At 34.3% G+C, this 7,734-nt stretch overlaps 1 pseudogene; it reads right to left on the bottom strand.

The window, feature by feature from the left end:
* Window positions 1-5,895: 5,895 nt before the first annotated feature.
* On the bottom strand, window positions 5,896-6,915 carry LOC111552412 (annotated as a pseudogene).
* Between the last annotated feature and the right edge of the window lie 819 nt (window positions 6,916-7,734).

Genomic DNA, 7,734 nt, shown 5'->3' with positions numbered 1-7,734 from the left:
GTCTCCTAGATAATATCCTGAAGTGTGTTTTCCAATTTGGTTCCATTCTCCCTGTCACTTTCAGGTACACCAATCACTCATAGTTTTGGTATTTTCACATAGTCCTTGTGTTCTTCTCTAAGCTGGTTATTCTAGTTAGCAGTTCCTGTAAACTTTTTTCAAGGTTCTTAGCTTCCTTGTTGCAACCATTTTTTAAATTACCCAATGTTGTAAATCACTTTCTGGCCAAAGTACCTAAAGTAGTTTTAGTTTTCTGCACTAAACCTTGTCTGATGTGCATCTCATTGTCCTTCTCTACTTAAAAACTTCAGTCCTTATCCACTTTTTGTGGAAAGTATCCAGATAATCAGCATATTAATTGATCTATATAACGATAAACATCTTACAATTATAGAAGCATCATTTATGTTTCCACAAATTCATTCAGCTTTCCTCAAATTCATTTACTCTTAATCCAGTATATTTAGCAGCACACGTAAGTTTTCTTACATTTCTCTCCTAACTTGTTTACTAAAATTTATCTTCCTTCAAACTGTTATTCTTATTCTCCTCTAATATGATAATCATCCTATGATTATCCAACAAGAATTGATCTCTTTCTCACTTAAACTAATCTAGCATTTCTGTTTCTTTAGTATCATGTGAATCTCTTCAACACTATTCAATTTCAACTGAACATTGATGACTCTCTCCCCCAATTTGCATCACTGAGTATGGAACCAAATGATATGTCATTACTCAAAATAGAGTACTGAACCATGGGACAATCATTGTGCTAGGCACTGCAGTGAGGTATAAAAACACAATCTTTGTCTTAATGAACCTATATCCTAGTAGGATTTAAGTAATCATTAAACAAATCAACCCTAAATAACTATAAAAATCTCAACTGATCAGTTTGATAAAGAGAAGCATGTGTTATGCTATTACAGGAGAATTTATCTGGTTTGAGGGTTAAGGAAAGCTAGCTATAGAAGTGACACTTGAGGTGATATCTAAAGGATGAACTGACATTAAATGTGATGGGGAGGAATACTGGTGACATGGTGTGTCAGTATGTCTGTTGCTAAACTGGCAACTAGTAAGGGAATGGAGCCCCTGCTCCTTCTTACAGAAAGCATTAGTAGCTGACAGATTCTAATGGAGTTTCCCCCTCACTTTACTTAGGAGATGGAGGAAGCACCTTGGGAATAGGGAATTACCCTCATCAAAGAACATACTTTCCTTTCCACTGGGGCTCACCACACCCATCCCTTTGAGTGTGTCTCTTGTAGTCCCCAGTTTTCTATACATACACATGCACATACACAGATTTGAAAGGATGATTGGACTATGAGCAAAATAACAATGAAATATAATACAGTTATTAAATACATATCAGGGCCCAGGCATATTTCTATTATTTACATCTATGTTGGCATTTAATCTGCATAATCACCCTATGGAGTATATTTTAAAAAAAAAAAGCACAGAAAATACCAAGACTTACAAAATGCCGATATAAGCACCATTGAACATTTACCATGGATTAAACATAACTGTTATAAACACTATTTTTATAGTTATTATTCTCATTTTACTGAGGGACAGGGAGATGAAGTTACGAGTTCATGGTTACATAGCTAATGTGGCCAGAACAGGATTTGAACCAGGCTGATTCAATAGCAGAGTGCTTGTGCTATTAACCACTCTGTTGCTTTCCAGGACTGTTTATGACCCTGTTTAATAAATCCTGCAAGGAGGCTTCTGACCTCCATTTTTGCAGTATCTCTTTAGAAAGTGGGTGCTTAGAAGCTCTTTGTTCACAGCTTTGAGTTCTAATCACTAATTCTGGGAAACAAAAAATTTCCATTCATCATCCTATTACGTATGAGAATTTTTTTTTCCATCATTTAACACATTTCTGGGGTTTTGTGTCTTTTAGGGTAATAGATGCTGATAAATGCATGTTATGGAATATTAAAAATAATTAAAATATGATTAGGAATATGTGCTTTGTGAATAATGTATTATTTTGGATAATTACAGAATTACTAACTTCCATTAATTTGGAATGGTAAGAATGAACTGAACTATAGTAAAAAGATATAGTTATAGGTAAATATATATATCCATCAAGAATGAATGAGTAAATCTCACCAACAACATTTTGCTGGCAAGAACATCAGCATAATGGATAACATTTCTGTTACAGATGTGCCTTGTAGAAAAATAATCTTGCCACACTCTTACAGATTCCTTTGTCATTATGTGAAAAATGTAGAAGCAGTGTGGTTTTAAACAGGTCCTGTACTGAATTCTAAGAAAGAATTTCCCTAAAGGAGCATAAGGGTGTCAGTAACACCTCAAAACCCTGTGCAAAATTTATGTTAATTTGTGTACATGTGTTTTACTGGGAGAAGGAGTTCATTGCTTTAACTAAGTTTCTGGAATGGTTCCCCAAAACGGTTAAGAAATGCTGATGTAGGCCGGGCACAGTGGCTCAAGCCTGTAATCCCAGCACTTTCGGAGGCCGAGATGGATGGATCACGAGGTCAGGAGATTGAGACCATCCTGGCTAACACGGTGAAATCCCGTCTCTACTAAAAAATACATAAAACTAGCCGGGCGAGGTGGCGGGCGCCTGTAGTTCCAGCTACTCGGGAGGCTGAGGCAGGAGAATGGCGTGAACCCGGGAGGTGGAGCATGCAGTGAGCTGAGATCCGGCAACTGCACTCCAGCCTGGGCGACAGAGCGAGACTCTGTCTCAAAAAAAAAAAAAAAAAAAAAAGAAATGCTGATGCAACATAGCAACATGCTTATCAACACTAAACAAATCTAAGACAATATATTCATTTATAACTATAAGAAAAGCATTAATCATTCTCTATTAAATAAAAAAAATGTATAAAGACCGACTAATAAAGCATTAAAATAAGCATTTATTTACACACCTTTGTTATGAATGAAGTCAAGATAGGCCTCAGGCAGATTGATCCCTTGATCCCTTGGAACTGATTTTCCTGGCAGCAAAATTTTCCCTGTATCAGCAGCTCATTTTTGCTTTTCCCTTTATTCTTGTATCTTTTTATTTGAGGTGATTTCAAGTGAGATAAAGTTCTGAAATCTAATTTTTCTTAAGGTTAAATGTTCAGTTTAAGGTTAAATGTTAAATAAAAATCCTGAAACCTGTTACATTCCCCCACAAATTTAATTTTCAGAAGGTACAATTATTGAATTCTAACTCATAGCAGAGATACATAGAATAATCTGATGGATAGTCATCTTCATAGCACAAAATTGGTACTTATTCTTAGGCAAAGTTAAAAGGTTCATTTATAAAAATATTGTCAGTTTTTGAGATTATTTTGTCATCTACTAATTTGTATGATTGAGGAAAAATAAATTTGTCTTAGAATCAAAAGCAAAAAAGTAAAATATATACATATACACGAGATAAGGAATACATTTTAAAATAACTTTAATACATGATATGTTAATGTCACACTTCACAGATGACACTCATTAATGAAATTTCAGAAAATAGACCAACCTAGACCATACCCCAGAGATAATATATTTGCCTTATTTCTATTTCTGAATAATCTGAATAATATAATACTCAAAATGTCTTTTTTTCCCCAAAGTTTAGGATTGCTTTTCTGTGAAGAATGTCATTGGGATTTTGATAAGGATTGTATTTTATCTGCAGATTGCTTGGGTAGTATAGACATTTTAATAATATTAATTCTTCTAATCCATGAGCACAGGATATCTTTCCATTTATTAACACCTTCTTCAATTTCCCTTATCAATGCTTTATACTTTTCATTATAGAGATACTTCACTTCTTTGGTTAAATTTATTCCTGGGTATTTTATTTTGTTGTAGCTATTGTAAATGGGATTTCTTTTTCATATATTTTACTGTTGCATATAGAAATACTACTGATTTTCGTATGTTGATTTTAAATTCTGCAACTGTACTGAATTTGTTCATTAGTTCTAACAGTCTCTTGGTGGAGTCTGTTGGGTTTTCTATATATAAGATCGTGTCATCTGCAAACTGGAACACTTTTACTTGCTCCTTTTCAATTTGGATGCTATTTCCTTCTCTTGCCTAACTGCTCTGTCTACGAGTTCCAGTACTATATTAAAAAGAAGTGGTAAAAGTAGGCAACCTTGTCTTCTTCCCAATTTTAGAGAAAAAACTTTTAACTTTTCCCTGTTTAGTATTATGTTAACTGTGGGTTTGTCATATATGGCCTTTATTATGTTGAGATATGTTCCTTCTATATATACTTTGTTAAGAATTTTTACCATGAAGTCATGTTGAATTTTATTGAATGCTTTTCCTGTGTCTATGGAGATGATCATATAATTTTTGTACTTCATTCTATTAATGTAATGTAATGCAAATCAATGTTCATTGATTTGCGTATGTTGAGCCATCTTTGTATCCCTAGGATAAATCCCTCTTTAACCTAATGAATGGTCTTTTTGATGTGCTGTTGAATTTACTTTGCTAGTATTTTGTTGACGTTCATCATGGATATTGTCCTATAGTTTGATATTTTTGTTATGTGCTTGTCTGGTTTTGATTTCAGGGGAATTTATTTTTTACATCCACAGAAAAAATTATATATATTTATCATATACAACATGATGTTTTGAAGTATATATACATTATGGAATTACTACATTTGGCTAACTAACATGCATTACCTCACAGTTATCAATATACATATTTCAAAATAAACAAAATCTAAGATGTGTTTTTTAGCAAAACTTATTTCTGCCAAAGGGATTTCAGTTAGTATCATTTAAACATTTTGCTGAGGAAAAAAAATATTTCAGACTTAAATGCTGAAAGCAATGAAACTATTTTATTTTGTAATTTTCTTTTTTTTTAACCACACCAGACAGATGTGTTTTATTAAAAAAGAAAAAAATAATTACTTTAATCGGAAAGTCTGATTAAATTCAACATTAACACAAACTCTTAAACATTTTCTGGAAAAGTCAAAAGGGTACATCACAGAAAAGCAGGCAGCTGCTGACAATTCTTTGGTGGAAAATTAAGTTGCAACTTATCCAAGTTGCCCAAATGATTAACAAGCCAAGTTTGTTTTTCAAATATAGGTTTTAAGATATATCAAAGAAACTATACAATACAAAAATTTAACAATATCCCAAGACACATAAATACTGTTTAAAATAAGCCTTTAAATGCTAGAAAACTAAAATGGGAAGAACTTACTGAAGGGTAACATACATAAAATAAGGCCTAATAGCAATGAACAATTCTAAACATTTTCCCAATGACTGACTAAGTTTCAAAAGACAGCTTAGGAAAATGATTAACATGTAGTTTTTCTTTTTTCCTAGCCAATTCAGTTCTACTTAGATAAATCTGGTTACCAATCAATACATACATACATAAATTTTTTTTCTACTCAATTACTACCATTTTTTTCTTTTTCACCTTTTCCCTAATTTTATCTAGCAATACTTTTCCTTTGATCAGTTGAACTCAAAGGTTTAGTACCTAAAATGAGTATCAACTCTTATTGGAATAGCACTTGGGAAATGCAATTCTAGAAAAGGCAAATGTTTAACTGAGGTGCTTGACAAAGTTAAGCCTCCATTCTCAACATGACAATGTCTCCCATGTTAATCACTAGGTTAATGGCTGCTCTTGGCTAGATCACATGACCCTGCATGATGCTGTAATGTTCCCTGGTGAGGTACTGCAGAGCTGTGTGCACGAACACCTACTCATTTAAGCTTTCAATAAATACAAAGCATCATTTTAAACAATCACAGTAGAATAAATTAAAAATAATGCATTTCTATTGGCCTGCTTTGCTTCTTGAGCTGGCTTGGAATGCTGATTGTGACATAGAAGACACAATAGTTAATTAGTGGTAACTCCAAGCTCTTTAGACTTCAACGCTTCTCGTTCTTCACGCCTCAGCACTTTTTTTTTTTTTTTTTGCAGTAATAGTGGTGTTCTTCAATAGCATCACCACTACTACGGGGCCAATACCTCCAGGAACTGGAGTGATATAACCAGCTTTTTGTCTGACTCCTTCAAAATCCACATCTCCAACTAGCTTGGGTTTGCAGTTACGGGATCATGAACTCTATTTATTCCCACATTAATGACGGTTGCTCCTTCCGGGATCATATCTGCTGTGGTGAGATTTGGAATGCCTGTAGCAGTTATCACAATATCTGCAAGAATTTTATGTTTCTTCAGCTGCTCTTGGGAATATATCAATGAGATACTGTAACAGTGGCATCACCTCCAGGACCTTCATGTGCCCCATCTGTGTGAAGTAACATTGCAATGGGCATTTCAACATTTTTTGACCTTCCGACCACAACCACATTCTTCCCTAGGGCGGCAATGCCAGTTTACTTAATTATTTCCCATGCATACCATAGGGTAGCCAGTAACGTGGAATACTGGGCAAACACATTCGCCCTATGTTAATTACATGAAAGTCATCAACATCCTTGTCTGGAGAAAAGCATTACAGATTTTTCTCTGATCAATATGCTCTGGAAGAGGCAGCTGAATAAGGAGGCCATCTACATTATTATTCAGTTTATTGATTAAATTAAACAGTTCTTCCTCTGAAACTTAAGCTGGTTTCATAATCGTCTCACTGTTGATTCCCACCTCTGCAGCTGTCCTGGTTTTGTTGAGGACATAGGAGTGACTTGCAGGATTCTCGCTGACCAGGATCATGCTCAGGTGTGGCCGTTTGTTACCTGAGGCCAACCACTCTTCCACCTCCTGCTGTACTTCCTGCTTGATCTGCTGGGCCAGTTTTCTTCCAGAAATGACAACAGCTTCATTTCGAACTGCCGCGAGGTGGAAGGGGTGAGGGCGGAGGGAGCAGCACTGACATGAGGAAGTGGCAGCCATAGCCCGCACCGGTGACCTCACCAGGAGGGCTATTCTGTAATTTTCTATCAGACCTTCCAAGTATTTTTATTCTCTGTCTTGTATTTTAGTAGTTACAAATATTTTCTTGATCATTACTGATTTTTTATTTCCTATATTGTGGTGGAAATTTTTATTTTTATATATGGATTTTTGCATTTTCAGGTTAAAATCTTACTCGGTGAAATCTCATATTTTTCTTTCAGAGTTAAGCACAAAAGGGGAAAGATCAGTCTGTAATAGAACGATGTAGTGAAACCTTAGCAGAAAAATATCTGGCAGTAGAAACAGAGGTGCCTCTCTGAGAGCTAAAGGTTATGTCTTCTCTCCAAGCTATCTATTCTCCATCACTAATGAAGTTGAAAAAGAACTTTTTAAAAGTTTTTTTTTTTCAAATCAAAAGTTCTATGTTTTTCAAATCAAATTTTGTATATCTACATCAGTAAACATAGGCACATATAATATACAGATAAGGTATTTTATTTAATACTTCCTTGCTATTAGAATATTGATTCAATGCATAATTTAAGTGTGTAATAAGATCTTAAATAGTTTTGTCTCCTTTTTCCCAGATCCATTCTCTTATAGAGAAACTACAAAAGTAGGACTTTCAGAACTTCCCCATCTCCATTCATCCATACACTTAAAATTTTTATTTTAATATTTTTAGTATTATTTATTCATGAATTCATTTATTTAACAAATATTATTTTCTCCTGCCTGACACTATGCTTATTTCTGGGGATACAATAAGGAGAAACAGAGAATCCCTGTCTTCATGGAACTTAGGATCTATATAGG

This window comes from Piliocolobus tephrosceles, chromosome 8 (assembly GCF_002776525.5).
Source record: "Piliocolobus tephrosceles isolate RC106 chromosome 8, ASM277652v3, whole genome shotgun sequence".
NCBI lineage: Eukaryota > Metazoa > Chordata > Mammalia > Primates > Cercopithecidae > Piliocolobus > Piliocolobus tephrosceles.
Note: the sequence above shows the minus strand (reverse complement) of the source record. Positions and strands in the feature narration are given on the sequence as shown.